Genomic DNA, 24,486 nt, shown 5'->3' with positions numbered 1-24,486 from the left:
ATGAAGGATTTCATCTTATCTGTCTTAAGTTTTTTAAAGATGGCCGCTGCACAGTAATGACTAGGCACTTCATCACAGCCTGGAGAATGGACGTAACGATCCATGAATGGTTTAAGACAAAATGCTGGCTTTTATGATTGTAACTGAAGAAGATTCAGGATTTATTTTATAACCCCACACATTTACACACGCACACAAGTTCCCTCTTCCGGATATAAGTCTGTGAAATAATTATCAGATATTGACTTTATAAAGTGTTTTTACATTACATTAATATGAATGAGACCTGTTTCCTTTATTCTGAGTGAAAACAGCAGGTGAATGAATTAATGGTGGTTAGTGGGAGTTCTACAAAATGTGATAAATAAGCATCTTTTAATTATTTTAACCCTGACCCTATTTTAATTCAATCACAATAATAAAAAAAGTGTTCACGCAAAGACAACAGAAGAGAGTGTTTTCATCAGTGTTTACCTTCTTCGAATCAGTGCAGCTTGTCCACTGTATACACTTCTGCTCTGCACTCGCACGCATACATATAATCATTAATTCTCTCTATATATACCCTTCGGCTTCTTATTAGCATTCCCTTACACAGTCATGGTTTTGCTCCAGTAGCTTCAGACTGGTATTTTCATACATAAAATATCGGTATGCATAGAAAGCTATTTCACAAGATGGACCCGGGACTGCAGCAGTTTGCACACACTGAGAGAGTGTGTGGGTAACCGCACACTGAGTTTTCCTCCAGAAGCTGCACATATAGCCTCAGTCTGCTTGGAGATTATATGAGCTGTAAGGAGATTCATTCATCACCCGATCGAGATGCTTTCTCCGTTCAGTTGTGTTCCTTTTTATTAAGAGTGAAAAACTAGACAAAGCAATTAAAGTGCCATCACTCTCGTCTTGGACCTGATCTCTCTCCTGGCATTCCAAGATTCCACTGGAAGTACAAGTTTGTATGCAGTTTCCATGCCCCACAAAGTAGGAAAGAAGGAACAGACACTTTTATGCACACACTTACTAGCTATGTTTATATGCCTTTCAGGAACATTCCTTAAGACACGCATATTTCCTGAATCCTTCATCTTAACTATTATTGCTACTTTGACCAACGACAGCCTCGCACAGTAAAACCTTTGAAACTTTGAACCTCTGGGGAAGTAATGATTAGGAAAGGAATAACCTTAGACCAGACATTAATAATGTATACATTACTTTAACCTCACCTGCCAACGCTGTTGAAGTTTTCTCCTTCCCTTTTTGGCCCCAACTGTATCTTGAAAATTTACTAATGGCTTCAAAGTTTCAGTTACACAATAGTGCCCGAGAAACGCATTCCATGTCAATTGATGGAATTAAGAATTTAATTTCCCTCACTTCACTTTTGCCTTTAAAGTCAATTAATCAGATTCTTATCAAATTAATTAGTAGACTTAAAATATCTACAGCACAAACTATAATTGGTTTATGTTTCCCTGTGAGAGGGACTTTTAAGAGCTGAGAGAGGCCATGAAATTAATTATTCCAAACGTGATAGCACTAAGATGGTGCATTTTTGGCTCTGCGTGGCTTTCTTCCCTGCGGTTTAGAGAAAAGGGATCATATATCCGATGGGTAACTGGAGGATGAGGTCTCTTCGCTGCTTTGAGAAAGGAACACATCACCCAGCCGGAACACCTGCGAGCAGGGAGACTTCACATGGAGGTCACGTCTCTGGATCAAGCATGGAAATGAACTCACCATATATAATTCAATTTATTTTTGTTGCTAATCATGACTGAAAATAAAAATTCACTTTCCAGGAACGATCAGGATATCTTCACAACTATGAAAAAATATTTTTGAAATAATGAAAGGGATACAGCTTTTCCTATCACTTGTTTTTTTCATCTCTCATGCCTTTTGTTCGAGGTTTTCTCAAATCTAACAACAATGAAATATGCTTGTACTCAGGATATTGACCTCTGCTTTCTCAGGTCAGCCCTGTCATATACTTGCTTAGAATAGTCAGATCATATCATGCAGTTTTTCCCTTTGTTTCATCTCTATGATGTGACCCCACACATATTTTGACGGGTCCAAGCCCATTACTGTTGTGATGCACGTCAGCCATGGAACCCAAACATCTTTTCATTCATATTTGATGTGGCTTTATCCAACTCAGGGTCACAGGGCATTCAGCAGTGCACACACGGACACACACTGTGGCATGATTTCACATGCATGCTTAAGGACTGTAGGAGGAAAGTAGATTGATTACGTGGAGGAAACAACATGCATGAAGGAGAAACATGCAAACTTAGAAGTTGCAATTAACCACTTCAGTAGGACATAATAGACAGAGTCCATGATATATTGCCTCATATAAATTGCTTGTTTTTTACTTGTTGTCCTACCAGATGAACTTACAGCCAAATCAGCCCAAAGAAGTTTTCTATCAGCAGGCTTATTTTGTGATTTTGAGAGACAGGTGGAAAATGAAGATTAAAGTGTTGAGCCTGTGAGCTATATAATTTAGACTTGGAAGCTTTCTGAATCTGAGATCAGTAAGTGCTTAGAGGCTGTAATGCTCAGAATACAAGTCATAAATTGTGTGGCGTTTGTTCATAGTGTATGCTAATTTTTTTTTCACTCTAAATGCATATTTTGTCATCTTTCATAACACACATTTCCATAAATCTTGATTTGCTCGACTATGTGTTTTAAGTTTGTCAAGATCCTTTATTGTATGTATATGAATTGCCTGACTGGAGTAGCGAGTCCCATTATCCCAACTCTGCAAATGATAAATGACCAGCGGATGCCCAGAATTACTCTTTCATTTTCTATTACAGACAATATAACTGTAGCATTATCTGATTCATGTTTCTCCATTTTGTGTAAATTTCTTTTCATATTCTGGGAAGCTACAACAGGTCAGGACCAAGTGGAAACAATACACATGAAAATTTCTCAAGAGCACTGTTTTTAAAACAATTTATTTTTTAACATTATTATATTAAAAACATTATTTTTATTTAGAAAAATTTGCAGTGCCTTTTACTTTATATTTAGTGAGAACATACTTGGATCTAAATTATTTCAATTAGGTGAATTTTACATTTTGCTGATATCGTGTATATATTTTTAAAATTGTATAAACATTGAGCATTCTATTTCATAAACACAGCATGAATTGTAATATTCTAAACCACATCGAGAAAGCAATCCTTCCATCTATTACAGAAATCCCAAGGTAAAACTTATAATCTTATTATTCATTTGACCTATTTCATAGAAAATACCATTAAATTGCATCTCTCCTCATTTTACAGCTGCTTTGCTGCTACTGTGGAGATTTGCATATATGCTTGGTTACTGAAAACCTAAATAAAGATCTTTCAGTATTTTATGAACATTCTTATTTTTGATTTTATTTGTACCGTGCACCAGATCTTTGCTGGATTGCTTTGTCAAAGGGTACAGCTACACCTGTTATTCCAGCGTGCACCAGCTGTGTCATTGCAGTGAAGACTGAGATAACAGAGTTGGAAAAGAAAGATCAGCCTTCAGAAGAAATTATGCTTTGGTAGTCAGAGATGAAAGCAGGAAAACTGAAATTCCCCATTGTGTTCAAAGTCTCAACGGAAGAGAAGTGATCCTGTTTCTGAAAATGAAAGCTATGCCAGACCACGCTGCACCGTGCGCCACATAAATACTCCGTGAATTTCAAAACTGGAAAAGGAAAAAAAAAAAAACCAGGTGGCCAATTCAGTGACATAAGGTCTCCCATCTCAGCAGGGTCATGAGGATCATTACAGCATCCATTCCATATAGTTCCTTTGTCTTTCTCTAAGATTGATGGAGGAATGTTTGCTGAGCTGCACAATGCGCGATAGCGTAGATATTTACACCAGGACAAGATGAAATGTAATGGGCTGCAACTCAGCTGACTGACCAGATGGAGAGCCCTTGCTGAGGGTGACTCACACCTCCTATGCAGCCAGTCCGACTGCCACTGCTTGCATCTCGTCCTTTCCTCTCCACTTCTCGCCGCCGTTACCGCTGCCGCCGCTTCCACCTTTTGAATTGCTATATTTGTGACTGTGTCCATTGATGTGGAAAAAGCCATCATCTGGGCCAGTAGATCTGGAAATAGAGTACTCGTCGAGGTCGGCCAGAGACAAGCCTTGTACTGTGCAGCTCACCCTGCCAAGGGTGTAGGGGGCAATGAGTTCCAGCTTGGGAGAGCCGGGGGTCGCTCCTGGCTATTTTCTCGACATTCACTCTGGGGCCTGCAGTGTTCTTAAGCTAAGACAACCCTTCCTACTGACTGAAGCCTGTTCAGTCCCACGTCGCTTCGGTCCTGTGAGACACATGCAGGAACTCGGTATGTCAGATGCTGGCTTCTGCCAAAAAAAAAAAAAAAAAAAAAAGAGAGAATTTCTAAATGATGAGGTGTGGCAGAAGCTGGAGGCATGAATCAATAGAGGTAGAAAGATGCAGGGCGGCTCGTCAATTAGGCCAACAGGGGCCTTTAGACGAATAATACAAAGGCTTCGAAGGAGAAAAAAATTAAAAAAGGTGTTGGTTATCATGGAGAGTAGTCCAATAGCCATGTGTCATTTGATCATCACTAATGACGTTTAAATACTGTATTAATATTTACTGCATTTACATTGAATGGCTGGCATTTTGCAGATGCATTTATCAACCGTCAACCAATTTACCAACCAATATTGCTGAGGTCTGCAAGAGACGAGCTTTGAACTGCGTACCTCACACACAGCTGCTTGTTGTTGATATTGGCATAAGTGGTTAACTGCTCGATTAAAACAACAGTCATGCAGTTCTGGCTCTTATATTTCGTAGTGCTGTATTTTGTCCTCACGTGTTGGGCCAGCAGGTGGCAATTTCTAGTGAATAATGAATTATTCAGGATGTTTTATACCGTAAGCAAAGTCAATAATTTTGAAGTCAAACTCTTGGAGCTTCCTATTTTAGTAAAAATGAATGTGATAAATTTTATGATGTATTGCAAGGCTATAATAAATGTTATAGGTGAACTGGCTGCAGACACTTAATATTGCTTTCATTTTCATTGTAGAGTGGGGATATATTGACGAGGAGCGTGAATATCCCATCAGCGCCCATTTTCCATTTAGAAAGTGTGAAAAGTGAAAAAGATAAATAAAATTATTAACTTATTATGGATCTAGAATTTTCAGTACAGCATAAATGGACTAAATAAACTAACAGGGGGACTGTTTGTGTTGTGGGCGCTTCGTGTATCCAACACCAGGTGAATACTAGCAAAACAGAGCTGGCCAAACAAAATCAAAACAACCATTACATTTTTTTTTCTTTTTTTTTTCGTTTTCAATGCATCGCGCCGTCATTGTCAGTGCATCATGTTTGTTATTCCATTCTTCTAATTACAGGTACATTTGAACCCAGCAGATTCATGGGATCACAGCACTTAGCTCACTGGGAAGTAAGCTAACCTCTCTCCTCCATCCCACTCTAAAATGGCCCTCAGGCCTTTACTGTGGCATAGTTAATGGAGTGTGCCTACATGAATTATTAACAGTGCTTACATTCCCTTTATGCTTGCCATTCTATCGATATTCAACCCTTCGCGTACCCATGGGTATGTGGGCGAATTTCACACATCAGGATGAATTGCCCTTTTCGCACACATGCTGGTCCCTCTCAGATAAATATGTCTTATAATGTGGGATGTGCAGACTATGTTGAATAAAACATCCAGCGTCTAAGGAAAAAAAAAAATATATAAAAAAATAGATATCGAAAAATATCTATCTTTCTCATAGTTACAGATCTGAATTTAAGTGCCGGTGAGGACAGTGAATTGTGACGGTACAACACTCTGTCCTCCACTGCTTTGGTTCTACACCACAGGGACACCTTGAACTGTACATTATTAGAGCATACTTGGATTTATACCATCACCCTCTGTGGGGAGTAATCCAAGAGGTGAAATCAATGGCCAATAATCCACATCCGCAAACTATAAAATAGCTCCTCTCTTGGAAAGTGCTTGTAAACCGTTTTGGACCATCGTTGCCAGACCTGGCAGGACATCTCTGGAGAGAGACACATTAAGCTAAGAAAAAGAGACAAAGCAGCCTCCTGGAATTCTTATAAGGGACATAAGGGAGCGATCACGTCGACCTTTCCTCCGGCTCTGGCAGGACCTCTGACTAGATTGTTTCCAGTTTTATATAATGCACTGGAACCAAATTTGAAGAGCATCTTTTCTCGTGGTTAACCAGCTCAGTGGCTCAACTATTGATCGCTTGCGTGAGATTGTGCGAGTGTGTGGCGGCCTGTTGGTGTGGTTGAAAGATATAGAGGCCCCAAAGCAGATGGCGAGTCATTTACTACAGGCAAACGGGAGAAAGCCTTTAAGCCATTTCATGTAAGCAGTCAGCCTGTAAACTGTCTTGAATTAAGGCATTTCTGAAGGTGCCAGAGACGCCGCCGCCATGATTGTATAATAGATGGAAGAGCAGCGTGAGGATTTATGTCGTCTATGTCAGCTTTAGCTGTGTTCAGAATTGCCCTTGACTTAAGATTCCATCGGTTTTAGTTTAATGCGACTTTGACAGACCGGTTGAGACAAAGTATTAAAAAAAACAATAAATCATTTCTTGCAAAAGTGAGAAATTACATTTACTACTGACAGACTTTCAATCAAAGAAACAATACAGCCAATAATTAACACCCTTTTTAGTATATGTCTCTGATTTCTACCTATAGTAATAGCTTGTCATTTATTTCTTTTTTACATATTTGGTTACGTATTTGCTCCATTTCAAGCTTTACGAGGACTTTTTTTTGTGCCACCGAGTAACCTAATGAATCCAATCTAATTATTGTTTTCCTTCTCTCTTGTCCTGAATGCTGTGTTCTCTATTCTCCTCTCCCTCCATTTCTCCCCTCTCTCTCTCTCTCTCCATCCTCCCGACTCTTACCCTTTCCCCCTGCCTTTCCAAACAATCTCCCCTTTGTACCAACAGCCAATGTTTTCTCTCTTTCTGACTCAGTCGGCTCATCTTCCCCAAGGGCTCTGGGCACACAGGTCCTCAGTCTTCTTAGCCTCTGTAGTTCCCTGTCCGACTCTATGAAAATGAATTTCCATGAGCTGTTAATAGACTGCCCGCTCCTATATCCCTCATCACTCTCTACCATCACAAGCTTGATTGCTCACAGTGAACACACTGGTCTTTGCACAAAAAAGAAAGAAAAAAAAAAAACTTCTCCTCTTCCCTACTTCTAACCCCCATGTAGAAGCCAAGGCTGTATGTCGGAAATCTATTGTTTCCCCAGGCACTCTTCACCATAATCTATAAATGGTTCCATCTATAGTTGTGCCTACAGACAAAAGAACCTCCATGAAGCTCTTTATGAAACTTATTATTGTCACCACTCCCACCCACAAGTTCACAATCTAATATATATTGGAAAGACATGCACAAATGTATATTTTGATATTTTCTTATTCTTTTTCTGTAGTAATGTGAAGTATTACAGCGTGCTCTGGACAGACTGCAGTAGTTTTCAGCGATTTGCTGGGTATTTTACCTCTGGTGCAGATAGAGGACAGTGCTAATAAGCTGATCATAGGTCAGAAGGCTCTGGACATATGGCACTTAGCTCTTAATCAAAGTGATCTAATATTACTTCCTCCGGGTTTTCTTTTGCACAGAGCAGTGCATAATTACAGTATTTTACCCATGACTTGTGTATGCGGTTCTTTGCAGTTTCGATATCAGCGCCAAATGAGTGGTAATGAGATGCATGGTATGTACTACTGTGCTATGCTACTTGATGAGCCATCAGAATATAAAGCGCTCATTTTTTGGTAATTGGGAAGTGTAGGATGGGGGAAGCTCAGAATTTCATTGAAAAAGTGAAAAAAAGATGGTCTTCTTCATTAGATGGAAACTGGTAGTTTTTCTCCTTTTCAAATGTATAAACCGAGTTTGCAGACAAAACTATTCTTAACTCTGCACACGGCAGGGCACATTTAAGCTATTTCTGTTCTTATGCTAATTTGCCAGTAATTGTTGAAGCCACACACCGCCATAGTAATTCAAGTGTCCATATTAATGTGCCCTTACAGTAACAATTTCTATTTCCAGCATGTCAGCACCTCTTGGCAGAGATGCTATCTTTAAAAAGACCCTCTCACCCTCATTACGGCTCATAGAGACTCTGAAATAGAAAGTCTTTTTGTACAGCCAAAAGCGATGGGCATACTGACAAAGTTGTTTCACTATGACGACACTGACATTTTGGGCAGAAAACTCAACGGCAAAATAAACCACTTTTGTCCGATACAACTCATATGTGGTTCGTGACATTCAGTAGATTTATGACTGAGATTGCTCAAATTGCGACACATTCAATACTAGGATTTAAACAGTGGTTCGGTACGGGTCTGGGTGACTCCATTTTTATTTTAAAGTACAATTAAAAACTTCATGACACTTGAAAACTCTCAGGTCCAATAAGTGTCAACGGTGACAAAAGTAGATGTGAGTGAGCTTCAGGTTTCAGCTCACAGTGAAAACATGCTGGTGTGCCTCATCAACAAACCTGGTCCAATCATTTTCTGTATTATTTGTGACAAATTTGATGAAATAATGCTGCTTTTAAATCATGTCTCTGTAAAAATGCATGGTTTCGATCACAAAGACGTGTTAGAGAGCCTGTTCTTTCATAGCTTCTCACCGTTCAAATGTTGTTATTTGCCAATTGATGGACACCAGGAGTGATTTATGACTGTATCAATGATGGTTTCTTCTTCAGAATTTTCAAAATGTGAGAGGATAACCTGCTCTCACAGACCTTGAACCACAACCTGCTTTCAGCAACTCTCGCACTGCTCATGTTTTATCTCACAAATATTCAGAATTTTTGGTTGATTTCCACAGTTCAGATTATGATATTGTTTGTGGCTTTTGAGATATGGCTAAAAAATAAAGATACATCAATTAAAGGTGCATTAAGGAGTTTTTCAACTTTAAAAATATTTCTTTTCCACCATAAATATGTTACAAATATTCAGTGATGTGTACAGTGTGCCCTGACATATTAATTGTAAGTACCTCTAACAGCGCTAAATTGTCACTTGAAAGTTGCAGTGCCGGTCCGGCGCCAGAATTTTTTTGAGGAGAATTTGAGATGATGTGACGTAATGCGCGCTCCGGCTGGCCTAATTTGCATAGGTTTCGTTTTGTCCGCCATTACTCCACCAGATGCTTAGAGAGCAACAACTGAGCAGGATATTGAGGATGGATCTTCCAGAAAGTAAGAAAAGACCGGCTTCTAGCACTGCCACAGCTCCAGCACAGAGGCCCCACCAGGCAAAAGAAACTTAAATTTTACTCGAGCGTTACTAAAAGAGCGAGGAAGGAGTTCCCCTCTTCCGCGCACGTACATGGACGCAAGCCACAGACACAAGCGTTTCACTAAGCTGCAGTTACGCCTAAAGCCTGCAGGGGCCGTTGTTTCACAGAAAACGTGCAAACTCCTTAATGCACCTTTAATAAAAAATGTATCATACCTGTTAGATGCAATTTTAAATATCTGTTAGGTTGTCTTGAAAAATGTCTTTTTTTTTTTTTTTTTTTTTTTTTTTTTTTTTACATATTTCTCACATTTAAAGGGGAACGGTCGAAAAAAATGAATAGCATAGCTTCATGTCACCTCGACCTGTTCTCCTCCTGCAGCCGCTGGAATGGCATTCTTTTGGAGGTTCATTCTCTGGATCTTCTGGCCTTCATTTCTTTCCTGAACTGGGAAGAAGTCCTCAGATGTGAAGTGGGCACTCCACACCCGATAATCCAAATGTGGTAAAGTTGGAACTTTGATGCTGGGGTCCATGTTGAGCGCTATTAGCCATAGCTTCAATAAATCCTGGTCACGAAGTGGGAGCCTGTGAGCTCAGTGACGTCCAGCTGGTCATTTTACTTTCACAGCCAGGATATATGCACACTGGAACCATTGTACCAAAGTTACAACCAGCTGAAAATAAACTCTGACTGCTTAAAAAAGCCGATCGAGATGCCGTGGTCTGACTGCAGAGCAGAGACGCTACTTCCATGTAAACAAACAATGAATGTGCGCCACGGCGCAGTGTGATGACATCATCGCTTCAGAGTTCCCGGAGAGTTGCTCAATCTAGCCGATTTACAGACTTCCCAATAGCGCTAAGTGATGCTGACTTAATAAATTTACATGTATCTACCACACCACAACAAACATAAGAGAAAAGAGCGTCTGTAACGGCTGCATGTCGGTGCCCCGCCCGCTGCCGTTATATGGATATGGGAGCATCTAATTATCTCCGAACCAACTGCAAATCACACGAAAGTCAAACGGGTGAGTAAATGTTGTTGTGACGAATGTGAAATAAGGTCCAGATTGTAAAAACGACCGTTCCCCTTTAAATCCAATTTCTAAATGACGAAGACAAATTCACCGAAACCTACCATCAGCTTGTGTAAAAACTTAATCACTTACCCATCCTGTTTCTTCATGGATTAACTGTGATTAGCCACATATTTTGAGTTTGGTTTCGCGAACCACACCTTGGCTCATTGAATCACAAAATCTCTTCAGTAGAGCCAGTCTGAGAAAGTGAACGCGGCTAAAAGAGCTCAAAAATCAACACATCATGCTACCATGTCAAGAAAATCAATAAGAAATGAGAGAAACAGTCATTGGCTTTGATCGATCATTTTTTCATTATTCATTTATGTGTTTTGTAGAAAAAAAAATGTGGAGCTACTGTGGCAGTCTAACATCTTAACCCAAGAATGTGTTAAAATGTCACATTTTCAGAGGTGGTATTTTGAACTATTCATATATAACATTCTGGGCATGCACCAAATTGCATCAGTGCCTTCAGCGTTCCTCTGCTGTGTTTTGCATGAGAAACACTTTGTAAAAAGACTGCCTGTTTTTGAATCGAGACTTTTTTTTTGAGAATCTTTGCTAAGTCTATCTGTCTTCATTGGACATCTGTTACCCCTGCCCTGTCTTCCCCTTGGGGGGTGATAATCACAGCAGGAGCCGCTCTCAGCAGGTGATGGCTCGGTTTGAGAACCACTTTTTCAGCCAGGTTTCCATCCACAGGTCACGTTTCATCCATAGGGCCTCTGTTTCCACCCGATAGAAGGACATATCAAATGGCTGCAGTGGCAGACTCCAAATTTATTATGATTTTTATGGTTGGCATTTAATGCGCAGTCTTCAGAAAGCTCCAGAAAGTAGTTTTTCAAAGGTCACGTTATAAAGTTAAAGTGGCAATAACAAATGAAATAGACTTAACTTTTCTGAGCATCAACATGTAATTTCAGCTAATTGCATTTCTACTTGTTTTTCCCCCTTTTTTTTAAAGATTATGTTCTGTCCATTTCTTACAACTGGCCTAATCTCCCACATGAACTGCCCCGGTCTATTTTAATGAGGGGTGTCAATGTGCACAATTCAATGTGCACAACAACAGCGATCCTGCACTTGACTCTGTCCACATTGTTTGGTGTAGTTTTGCAAATGAAAACAAGCCAGTAATGTGATTTCAACCTTATAGATCTGCTTCATTCGGTTCTGAGCATTGCCTTCAGTGTTTCAGATATCAGCATTTGTCATATTAGATAGTGTTCTAAACGCCTGCATACTGTATGCACAACCAGGTACACTTTTGCATCTTTTGAGGCCTGAAATATTGTGTCCCATAAACCAGTGTGCATGTTTTTAAGGGGGAAATATGTGAGTTTACAGCTGAGGGTTAAAATTAGGATCAGGTTTAGGGTTGAATACTGTTCGGTGAGTGAACCCTAACATCAGTCTTATTTATGACATTTGGAGGACTAGTATCCTATAATTTTCCAGTGATCGTATTTCATTTTGTTTATATTATAATAAGGACTCTCAGTGATGTCAACTTTTTAAATGGTCAAGACCAGTGAAATAGTGCCATAATAACTTTTTAAACTTAGACTTTGTTACCTCCGCCAAGGAGGTTATGTAATCACGTTGGTTTGTTGGTTTGTTGGTTGGTTGGTTTTGTTTGTTGTGGTGCAAGTAATGCAAGTGTCTATTTTCAAGAAATCGAACAATTACAACAGACAATGATTTTAATGAGACCTTCTGGTGCAAAGTACATCAGAGCGTCCTCAAAAAACATCCTCTATAGCTGTTGTATTGTTTATTTATTTATTTATTTATTTTACAAACTCATGGTTTTAAGGCTAATGGTACTTTTTTTTGTTTTGTTTTAGAATAGCTGAAGCTATCTTTCATGGCATTGTGACTGATACCTCAGCTTATACTGTCAGTGGAGTGTTGTCCGCTACTCTTACAAAATCAGTACAATATTTGCTTTGAAATCTTGACTTTGCTTGGTTTTTCCACAGCCCTTATGTTTAACATCCCTGCTTCAAACCTCATACTCTATATATAATGCCCATCGATTTTTCTTTTCTACGGTTAATTAAAGTAGGTAATGGGAAAAGAGGTAACGCTTCCTTTTACAGTACGGTAATTACCATGTATTAACAAAAACGCTCCAAAAAGTATGTAAAAAGAGCAAAAACAAACGGCTTACAGTGTGATGCAGTCAGTGAGGTGTGTATATTCACGTTTTTCTTGGTGTTTTATTGATCATTATAGCGTATAGCGTCATTATATGTCGGTTTCATGTGTATGTTTGAAGGTTTAAAGATATTTGTGTTTTGTGCAATGTGTATATTTGTTTATTGTGTAAGTTTCTGTTTATTAATATGTATATTTGTATGTTTTCAGTTCTCACGTTTGGGGTTTGGGTGTTAAAGTGAATAAACCCTGAGCATTAAGAAGGAACAGTTCTGCTGTCCTCGTTTTCATCACGCTGAAGGAGGTACAAGTCTGGACGTGGACGACGTGACAACATCTGGCGACGGCGGTCCTGGGTATTCGGGATGATGGAGATCAAGGGTTCCTGTAGACTGTTCTGCAGAAAACACATGATGTGAATTCACAAGACTGGAGCAGTGTACTTATTAATGTTGATTTATAGTGATTGTTTATCACTGTTATTTGTATTTTGTTTTTTGCAAAAGAAATCTGTTCTGTTTCTTAAAAAAAAAAGGTGCCTGACTGCTAAAAATGTGCAGTTTTGTAAATTGTTTTATAAGAAGTTGAACTCCATTTGATTAAAATGTTTATCTTTGGCAGCTCTCTTGTTTTTGCATGTCTGTCACAGTGAGGTGTTCGGAGTGAGGAAGTGTAATAATAATGCGTTCATCTTCATGTAATGTGATGGCTGGTGATGGTGGTTTTTGATGGAAACTCTGATCTCCTGACAGATACAGTGTGCTGTTCAGACACTGTATCACAGACACTGATGGGGTTTGCTGCATTTTTGGTGCAAGTGTGTGGGGTAATGTGAAAGTTTCTGAGTAACAGGCTAAATACTGAGTAATTACCAGGTAATAACATGGAAACGGACCTCACTTCCTTTTACAGTACAAATCCACTTCAACAACTATGTAATTTCCAGGTAGATATTTTACTATTTACTGGGTAATAAATGAGTAATTACCAGGTAATAACATGGAAACGGACCTCACTTCCTTTTACAGTACAAATCCACTTTAATAACTATGTAATTTCCAGGTAGATATTTTTCTATTTACTGGGTAGTAAATGAGTAATTACCATGTAAAAACATGGAAACGGACCTCACTTCCTTTTACAGTACAAATCCACTTTAATAACTATGTAATTTCCAGGTAGGTAGTTTTGCAGTTCCTGGGTAATAAATGAGTAATTACCAGGTAATAACATGGAAACGGACCTCACTTCCTTTTACAGTACAAATCCACTTTAATAACTATGTAATTTCCAGGTAGATATTTTTCTATTTACTGGGTAGTAAATGAGTAATTACCATGTAAAAACATGGAAACGGACCTCACTTCCTTTTACAGTACAAATCCACTTTAATAACTATGTAATTTCCAGGTAGGTAGTTTTGCAGTTCCTGGGTAACGAATAAGTAGTTACCAGGTAATAGTGTGGAAACAGGCCTCACTTCCTTTTGCAGTAGTCTACAGATCAACCGTAATTACCAGGTAAATGTTGTAGTTACTGGGAAATACTAAGAAGTTACCAGGTAAGTAGTAAAAAACACTTGACTAATAGGGAAATACATAGTGTACACACCTAGCAGTACCTAGTAATACCTAGTAAAAAGTCTACATTTCCCACTGATTACATGGTAATTATTTAGCAATTACTTAGTAAGTACTTGGCAATTACCCACATAGTTGCTATATACATTATAATTACCCAGTAATTAATACTTACTACCAGGTAGTTACTTGGTATTTGCCTGGAATTTGCTTGGTAATTACTCTAAAAGTACTAGGTAATTCGCAACATAGTTACCCTGTAATTACATGGTAATTTTACAGTAACTTCTCCTTATGACATGGTACTTACCTTGCAATTACCATGTTAATACATGGTAATTACCGTACTGTAAAAGGAAGCGTTACCGGAAAAGACAAAAGGTCTGCAAACTAACAACATACTGTATTATACTCCATGTTTACATGAATTTATGAAACTTTTAAAATTGATTACCATTATGATTAACATGGTTAACATCGCACAGTTAAACTGCTTATTGCATTTGTAAGACACATGTTAATACTTTGCCTTTGGCAACATAAATTGTATTTATTTATTTGTTTATTTATTCTGTCCTTGTGAAGCAGAATATTCTCAGTTGAATATCAGTGTCTTCAGTTTATAGCTGGCCGTTCAAAGCAAGAGAAAACAGATAAGATCCAGCGGCTGTAACTGAAAAAAACATTTTAATAAATATCTAATAACATGTGATAGTAATTTAAAAAGAAATGCATGGTGGACATACTGCCCTTCACTCGCCATGTGGCCTATTTCAGCTGATCGCTCCTTTGGCACGTTGTTAACCATGCCCCTTTAGAAACCATCTCAATCTATAAAGGGCACCCTGTGTAGAGGGGCAGCTCCCTACGCCAACCCCAACAAATTACAATAATAATTCATAAAGAATAAACACATAAAAAAAGAAGGGGTTATTAATCAGTATCCCCCCCACTGGAGTAGTAGCTAGAGAAATTTTATTAACTTTATTTTGAGCTCATTACTCTTATATCACCTCTTTAGAATACGCCGTATTCAGAGGTGCAGCTTAATTGCCTCTATATTTCTACGTTACCACTGAATAACATTGATGAGGTGGGTTTTAGTGGGTCTCTTAATAGAAGTTTTTTTTTTTTCCCCTTTCTCTTTGCACTATCATTCCCGGAGATTAACAGATGTTTTCAAGACATTTATTAACTTGCTGGGGAAACACCAAACCCAGTAATATTTTGCAGCACAACCGCTCCAGACAAGACTGCGGATACCGTTGGAAATATTTAACCTGGGGAAATTGATGCTGTAAGCAGACCCACTGCTGCCAGATAGCAATCGGGGAATGAAGAGCAGGTAGTAAATGCCTCGGGTCATGATTAAGCGGACCGCTGGATAAAGCGCACTGATGCAAAATGCATGTTGCATAGTGATCAACAAATGTCGAGTGAGACGAGGATGCATCAGTCTCTCCCCAACGGGTTTCAGGTTATTGCAGCTAAATAATCAGGACTCGGAAGATTCATTACATGTGTTATTTGACAACCGCTGTAACCAAGCAGAGACAGCCTTTCAATACATCCCAGTGAGTTCCGTAAGTAAACATGCCAGTGATCTTTACCTTTGACCAGGATATTGCTGGTGGAAGCACTGAAGCTTTAAAACAACAGAACGGAGCTTGGCCTCGAGGAAACCAGAGTCAGCCACTGTGAAGATACATTTCTGTCTTCTTCTGAGTGGAGAGCCTATTTTAGGCAGATGAATGACTGAGCACGAATGAGAGGAGACAGACTTTGAAACACAGACAACTTTCTTCCGCAAATATATCATACAGGTCAGCTCGGCTGCTTTTCATATTGAAATGGTTGCCGAGGAAAGCAGGAATGCCTAGAATGAGAAGGAGGAACTGTATTTTAACACTACCGCCATCATTGGCCTGGGGGAATTCATGAGGTATGTTAATTAATACATCATTCATTAATTATAGCAATTATTTAGGGTTGGGAACCAGACCTCCACGCTGTGTGCTCATCAATGCATGTCCGTAATTGCTGGGTGACTTGGACTTCAGTGAACGGGGAGGAGAGGAAAAAAAAAAAAAACCTGCTGGTCTCCTCCTGTTCCTTGCCCTCCCCTGCCCACACCAGCCCCCCCAAGGAGGCGATCGGACTCGTCTGTTTCCCGGAGATAAAGGGCTGCTCACCGCGTCCCCAGAGCTGGGAGAAGTTGGCACGGGGCATGCTGGCAGTCTGCTCATGTAACACACCCCGTCACCGACACCGAGGGAGACAGCCAGGGAGCAGGGGTGAGGGCGAGACGCAGGGGTGGCAGCGAGGGCCAGAATTCGTGGAAAGTGTAGGTGAGGTGTTAAAAGGGTGCATCTTCGCTCCAGAAAAGGGAAAATCCTCATGGAAATATGATGACTAAACTCAGAATGCGTACATGTCAAGTGCTCATTCACAAGTCTCACAACAGTAAACCGAGCTCGCCCGGGCATGCAGGCAGGGTCAAGCCGACCTGCTTAAGTTCAAAGCGCGCATCCGAATGAGGTAGGGAAGTAATTTATGTGACTTTGAAGGTGGCATGTTCGGAGTATTTCAGAAGCGGCTGATCTACGGGGATTTCTTTGCACAAGCATCTTCAGAGAATGGTCAGAAACAGAGAAAATATCTAGAGAAGGAGTATTTCTCCAGGCTATGATGCTTCATCGACAGTCAGGCTTCAGTGGAAAACAGCTACACTTGTTGGAGATAACAGAAAGGCAAATATAACTCAAAGAAGTTCTCAGAACCAGGAGGATATGCAGAACTTCTCTATCTCTGAACATACAGCATGTGGGCGCTTGAAGCAGAGAGCCTCGCCGCCCGCCCCTTCTGTCTGCTGAACAAAATGCAATTCACATGGTTACATCAAGGAAGAACAAATTAAAATCGAAGGAACGTTACCTCATCTGATTCAACTTTGATTCAGCTGGGCGCGTCAGACTTCGGCGTAAACAACATGGAAGCATGGTTCCGGTTTGCCTTGGCTCCTGCTGGCGCTGTCAACACATGGAGGGAGATTTTCTGGGCACATGCTGGACCCCTCCGTTCTAAATGAGCATCGTTTAAATTCCACGGTCAACTTCAGCATTGTCGGCGACCATGTCCACCGTCTTATGGCCACAGTGTGCCCATCCACAGATGGCTACTTCCAGCAGGGTAATGCATCATGTCCCAAAGCTGGAATTACCTGAAAATGATTGCTTGAACATGACAATGAGTTCACCTCACTCCATCCTGCACGGAGGCCAGAGGAGAAGCCTGCAGCATGGGTGGGTGTTCGGATAAAACTTCTTAGCTGAAGGGTAATGTAATCATTTCACTGTTGTTTGAAATGCAGTGGGAATGTTTCCAGTATACACTTGAATAAGCAATGGTGACAACATGACATATCGTTCAGTGACTACGGTTAACTGAACCTATTTTCTTTCTTTTTTTTTTTTTTTAATAGTCTGTAGCCTCACAAAACAATCGTATTTTCTCCTGTGTGGTTGTTGACTCCTGGGAACTCTGACTCAATTCCAACTGCTGTGGTTAAAATAAAGTTACAGGCAAAAATTTAAATGTCGGGCAGTGTTTTTATTTGCTTTCTTGCTGAGAGCTAAATGAGGAGAAATCAGCCCGCATTTGGAAACAAAGGAAGATGAATTTGTTCTTTTTGTGTTTGCTTTGCAGGGATGTTTGCCTGAGTTGGGACAAAATTTAGATTTAAGCAAGGAAGAAAACAAATGTGAAAAATCTCCAATTGGAAAAACCTTGATTAAGCTGTAAGTATTTAGTCTTATGAATCGATCTGGGTTGCTATGGGTGACTTGTGTCGGTGGAGTTTTTCTTCAGTCCTCAGTGTGTGTTTATGAGTTTTCTCCTTCAGCAAATGATCCCAAGATCGTATGTATGAACAAGGTTGCACATTAAGTAATATTTTGAGGTATTTCTATATTTTTTTCACAGATGGAATTACACTTTACTCTGTGAAATCTTTGTTCCCTTTGAAGTCATCAGTGCACAAACTTTAATATTACATTTATTCTTCTAACTGAGGAAAACTCAGCTTTACACCTTTCTCACAAAACAATGAGCACATGAGAAATCTGCTTCAGACATATTTTAGAAATGGTATCAAATGGCATGGACACTGCATTTAAAAGCATTTAAAAGGTAAGCGTTCTTAAAGTAGTTCAGAAGAGTATTTTGTGACTTTCATTACCCTTTGGACCTCCAGGTGTTTGTTTGTGTGGAGCTATCTGTTCCTTTGTGTTGGCTCTGTAATGGACTAGCGACCTGTAAGGTTTAACCTGCCCGTCGTAGACGGTGAGTCATGACAGCTCCCGCCTCCTGAATCCTGAAGTCGTTCTCATGTTTGTCGGTTTAATTCCACTTCTGTTAGTAATTCTGTCAGTGGGCAGAATTGACACACACACACACACACTGTTTTGTAATCTCCATTTGTTGCACGTTATTCCCCCCAGTTGAAGGTTCAACTTGAACTCTATTGAAACAATCTGATCTTGCATCTTTTTGCTGTAGCTTAAGTGAACACAAGAGAAGAATAAGCTTCACCATCAGCTCTTCCCGAAGTGATTAACTTCTAATATTCAGCAGATCCTTTTTTTAAGCATCTGCTCACATTAACTTCATGAAATTAGTTGCCAAATTAAAAACAACAACAGTGCTTTAGGCACACTTTGGCTTCAATTCAGGGGATAACAGGAAACCTCCAAAAAGGAGGATGAGACTATTAAATGATTTTTAGCTCTGCATTACGATTATAGTTGTTACACTGTCTGCTATAGTGTAGAAAGAAAAACACAGTGATATTGTTAATTCCAACTATTTGTATGACAAAGTTTATTAAATATGAAAGTGTTCCTCATTAATAAGAGACAGCTCAGAGTTTAGCATTCATTTCACACAAGTCTCAAATAGCTATAGGCAATGCAGAAGGAAGAAAGAGGGAAAAAAATCCATATTGAATACTAAAATAAATTGCACATGGCATACAATGCATTTTCTCCAGCTTGGTTTACAAGCATTAATGTCTAATAACGTCCATTTTTTATTTAGTTTCCTCTTTTCAGACTGATTACAACTTTTTTCTTTTAAAGTTCGTTCCGTACTTTGTTCATCCCTAATATGTGCTTTCCAATCAATGTTGTTAGTTGGTAAATCTCCCCAACCTCTTCACACATGCATTCCTCAACCGTATGAATCGAAATGAGGTTGTATACACAAACACACAAGCGTGCACGTTCGCACGAGCTTTGATCCACTGAGACCGAGCTCAATATCAGTCTGTGTACAAGTTTTCCACCTCTGCCTCCCTGCTTTCATTTTCCAGTGTAGCCTGTCCTATAAGCTCCACCACAGGGAATAGAAATAGCCCAACTATAGTTTTCAAAGGGATCAATACAGTAGAATATTGTTTCTTTCTCTGACCCCCCCCCCCCCCCCCCCCCCCCCTCTCTTTGTGTCTCTATTTCTCTTCAGATCAATTCACCTTTTTTTTCCCCCTTCTTCTTTTTCCTTATGGAGCTACTGTCACACACACACACACACACACACACACACACACACACACACACACACACACACACACACACACACACACACACACACACACACATATCCTGCATGCAGCTATTTCCCCAAACAGAATTAGAAGAGAGTGGAGCAATGGTTGGTGTGACCCAAATAAAAAAGATGCCCTTGTCTTGGGGTGGAGGCAATTGGAGTTTTGAGCTGTCGGAAAAACAAATCCCATTTCGGGCTGAACGCTGCTGGAAAGTAGGTTAAAAAGAAAGAAAGAAAAAAAAAACCTTTCTAATTAATTCTTAACAGCTTCACTGTGAGTTTTCACTTTCAGATTTTCATTGATTGTATTCCTTAATCAGGCATTTCAAGGATTCCAGTGACAAAGGGCAATCTAATAGATATGTTAATCAAAGCTAATGTGAAAAGAATTTGGTGTTTCGAGAGTGAGCTCTGTGTTGCAGAGATGAGAAGAGTTTATAGTCGAGTCGGAAATACAGTCAAGCCAAAGTTTCTGGCTTGATCTGTAATATGGTCTGTAAAAGTACAACATATTTATTGAAAACATTTTGCCTCTGTACTTCGGACCAGTGTCTGGGATCATGAGGAACAGCACAAAGTCAGAACAACAATAACAGACCAGTCGAGACCAAGATCAATGATTAACCAGCCTTATTTATATGGAATTTTTATCCAGAACTAATTGATAATATATTATTGTCTATCTTGTCAATATGGATGTTTATCAGTGTTCTAGCTGGTAGTGAGATATGTCGCTTCTTAGAACAAAGCTGATATTGTCAACTTGGACGAGGCGAGGACTGACCAAGGTTTGCTGAGTACAGTGTCATGCTGGATATGCAGTCAGTTTAAAATCAGCTTGCAGAATTTTTGGACAAGGCACTGATTTGAAATTTCTCTCAATGCAGGATGTCTGAGACTTTCAGTTCATGCAATTCCTTTTTGTTTTTTTTTATTTTTTTGGAGCTGCCTTTAATTCTCCACCTCTTTGTCTCATGTTACGTACACTTTACTTGGCGGGGAACACAAATACTAGTTAAGATCAGCACAATATGCACGTCCATGTCTTTGAACAATGCTGTTTAAATACTGATTTGCGTCCATCTTTGGGCTCAGTTGGTCTGTTTGTCCTCAAATGAGGTGTTGTTAATGACGCCCATTTGATAAAACAGGATAGGATCCACACACAGACCTTTGGCTCATAACTTTTATTTTCTCTTTTTACTTGTCTGGTGCTTGCAGTGGTTGATAGGAGTATTTTCTTTGAGTGCACCAGGATTCTGCCAAAATGTGTATTCATGCTTGAGGCAGCAGTAGCGTCATTAACTAATAGCGCCTTACATGAGAAGAGGGTTTGAAAGCAGATGGTTTTATGTGTTTTTCTTTATTTCTGACAAATGAGAGAAAAAAATGATAGAGACAGAAAAAAAAAAAATAAAACAAAATTAAATAAATAAACGTAAACATCTTTCCTTGATCTCAAGAGGAAGGTTAGTTTTTCCATCTCATACGTCTCTTGGATGATTTAGAGCCAGTTATTCCACAACCTCTCCAGCATGTGTGGGTCACTGTCAATTTTTAGGGGCGATCAAAGCAAAATATTCTTCCACTGTTTAAGTTTTTTTTTTTTTTTTAAATGCATTGTTCTCTAAACTTCTTTCTTGGACTGTAAAGCAAATCTGTCTGATGTCTTGATTAATAATACTTGGCAGCGACATCAGTGTTTCGACATTAACTTACACTCTGATAATGAGATGAGCACTTGCTGGAAAGACCATCGTTCCATCCATCCATCCATCCATCCATCCATCCAGTCCTGTCCGTGGTATCTACAGTCCGTTTTATGAAATTCAAAGGATTCCAATTAATTTTGCCATTGCTGACGCCACCAAATCAGAAAGAAACTCAATAAGCGCATCCTTACTTTAGACAAATAAAACCTGATTTTGAATAAATTGATTAATTATCAAATATGTTCTCAGTGCATCAAATGCAATATGTGTACAAATGGATTAGCTTGAGAATCGCTGCATGAGGCTCCTCAAAGCGCATTCCAATCATCAGCGCATTAACATGCACAACAAAGCGCAAACAGCGTTATGGAAAGCTGTTGAAATAAATATAATTAAATTGAAGCCCAATGTAATTAATGCTAATCAAATAGCAAAGACAAAAAAAAAAAAAAAGAAACAATATATGGCAGATAAATAAATAAAACTGGTAATTAAAGTAAAAATGAAACTAATGTAAATGTAAATGGCTTGTCTCTGGTGTTCTGTATCCATTTGACGCCACATCTGTTATCTGTGTACAATTAATTTTGCGTGTGATTATTGGATGCACAAAAGATCAGAGGCTCTCTGTGGGGCCTCTGGTGTGGGGGCCACACATCTCCAACTAATCATTGATTAGAGGCAGCACCCTGTGTAACTGCCTGTTGTTTGCATATCGCAGTGCTGATAAGCAAGGCATTGTTGTCACCATGTATTAATGACTTTATTACAGCAGTTTATGAGTTTGGTTTCCTACACTTTTTTTTTTTTGTTTCCCCTGGTAAACATTTCTTTCTAATGATGTGGATAGTCTGCCAGTTGCCATTAAACATTTCATTTTGCAACTTGCAAATTAACTCGCTGCACTGGTTAGAATCAATATCCCATTATTTGAACTTCATTAAGAACCCATAATTTATTTGACAGCACTCTCATTAAAATTGTGACCTGAGTGGATAATTTAATGGCACGGCTTTTGCACAGCCTGTATCGGGTGGTATTTATTCTTCTGTTAAAAGAATGTTTTTTTTTTTTACTTTTTTCCTTTTTTTGCTGCCAACATTTTGTTAATCAATGTTAAAGTTCTCTAAAATTTGCATGTTTTGTTAGGTCCAAACAAATCTTTAAATAAAGAGGATTGAATTTTAAAGCCAGTGAAGAGATGTTAATAAATACTTCTTTGGCATTCGCCATTGCAAATCCTTTTTAGTGTATATTATTGGAGAATTTATGCTTTATATATAAGTGTTATACAGTTGATTTTTTTTTGTTTTTGTTTTTTGTGATCAACACCTTGTTTTACTGCAAAGCACTTTTTTCAGCCAAAAACACAAAGTAAGATATTCTTCCACAATGTGCAATAAAGATAATAAGTATCACCTCATAAAATACCGGGGTATTGGCCTCGCTTCATTTCGGAGTGGCACAAAATTTCAGCGCAGCAGTGCAGTGGAGAACTTTTCTCTCGTTCTCCTGCCCGAGAGAGTGATTCCACAAATCCCAGCTGACATGCTCACTGTAGATGTTGTGACATTTAGCCTATTTTCCTGCAGCTGATTCAGTTCTGAAATGCTGGATTAATCATTTTGAACACCTCACACCTAATTCAATTATTTCCCAATCAGTATTTGATGTGAACACTTAGAAGACATTGTTGAGCCTCAAGTACCACAAACAAGTTAACTGAAGAAACTAAATGCTTTGAGAACATCAAAGGTCTTGATCTGAAGACTCAAAATGCTCATGAAAAATGTAACAGACAAAGATGGGCTGAAGTAACCTTGTTTGAACTAGATCGGTCACAACAAACTTATTAATACGTCTTATTATTGTCTTTACATGCGCTGATTCATTTCCAGGCTTATGTAGGTCAGGGTCAGATGTAAAGCCAGGCAAGCCAATCAGCCATTTTATACTGTACATCAGCAGCCCTCGGCTCCTCCTGATCTGAGCCTCTTTGGGGTATTCCGGGACTTGATGCCCCTCCAGGGTGTCTTGGGTCTGTCCCAAAGTCTCTTCACAGACAGTCATGCCTGGAACACCTACAAGGGAAGGTGCCCAGGGTGCATCCCTCTCTGTCAATATGGAGGAGTAGCTGCACATCGCCTCTGAATCTCTGCCAGACAAATCTACAAACCTTTTTTCTTTTTTTTTTCTTTTTTTTCAATTTTTCCCAGACAGCACCCAGGTGAGTGTCTGAATTAAGATCAGCTTGGCTGTGACTCAGCCGTTTTTGGTTGACACCACATGTTTTTGACCACTTTTTTTTTAATATAAAACTACATACGTATATTAATTTTACTAGATTTTATCCACCTGTATATAAAGACCTGCCTTAAAATTCTCAGACAGATTGGCAGATTTAGAACAGCTCTCTGTAAATTATGAATCTGCATGTTTACTTTGCAGTACAACCATTGTTTACTTGCTGTTGCTGGTGCATTTCTGTTTGTGCTTGTCTGGTAAAATCTTAATTGTCCTCATTACAACGGACAGAAATAGGTACGTTTACGGATCCTGTTATGATCTTTGTTTCCTTGAATATGTACAGTAAGATATGACAAGAATAATTGCGTTGTATGATCTTCACGTCCTGCGTTTTACCTGACTATTGCAGCTCCGGATGGTTCGCTGCATCTCTCACACACTAAAGCGATTGCTCAGAAAAACGTCCGTCCCCACTGATCTGCACCCTTGGGTTTGTGTTTTTTTTTTTTTTGTTTTTTTTTTTTTTGGAAAAGGTGTTATCTGTTGTTATCAGCTTTAAACTGTGAAAGCTGAGGGAATAGTGTGTGGATTCAACTCAATCCAGGTGCTGTCAAGAAGCTAATGTTACCTGGGTGTTTGTAGACATCTGTACAGACAAATCGTTGAGGAGACGTTCGCTCGGGGGTGTCAGTGATAATTAGCACAGCTTTTCTGTGCCGACAGTTTGTTTTTTA

Source organism: Salarias fasciatus, chromosome 14, assembly GCF_902148845.1.
Source record: "Salarias fasciatus chromosome 14, fSalaFa1.1, whole genome shotgun sequence".
Taxonomy (NCBI): domain Eukaryota; kingdom Metazoa; phylum Chordata; class Actinopteri; order Blenniiformes; family Blenniidae; genus Salarias; species Salarias fasciatus.
The sequence above is the reverse complement of the archived record's forward strand: the minus strand, read 5'-3'. Positions refer to the sequence as shown.